Source organism: Penaeus monodon, chromosome 33 (genome assembly GCF_015228065.2).
Source record: "Penaeus monodon isolate SGIC_2016 chromosome 33, NSTDA_Pmon_1, whole genome shotgun sequence".
In the NCBI taxonomy this organism is placed as follows: domain Eukaryota; kingdom Metazoa; phylum Arthropoda; class Malacostraca; order Decapoda; family Penaeidae; genus Penaeus; species Penaeus monodon.
In genome coordinates this window covers 14,861,330-14,861,538 of record NC_051418.1, presented here as the reverse complement: position 1 = coordinate 14,861,538, position 209 = coordinate 14,861,330, and the positions used below count along the sequence as shown (strand labels likewise).

Sequence of the window (209 nt, the reverse complement as noted above, 5' to 3'; positions counted from 1 at the left end):
AATATCTAATCACTGTAGTATCAGTGGGTAAATAAGCTCATACTCGTGTTAACTCTAGCATCAGAAATGAAGGCATGAATTTTTAAGCACTGATTGATATTTTAGGATGGGTAATTCTATAACAAGTTATTAAATCAGATGGGGATCACTACTAATATGTAGATGATGTTGAGATGGTAGCAGTGGTAACAGATCTGATAAGCCATGTT

The 209-nt window shown here is 34.0% G+C and overlaps 1 protein-coding gene across 1 annotated transcript in view; it reads left to right on the top strand.

Moving 5' to 3' along the window:
• LOC119594065 overlaps nucleotides 1-209 on the top strand; it is a gene marked incomplete at its 3' end in the record, with an annotated part of 8,666 nt that overhangs the window by 5,383 nt on the left and 3,074 nt on the right.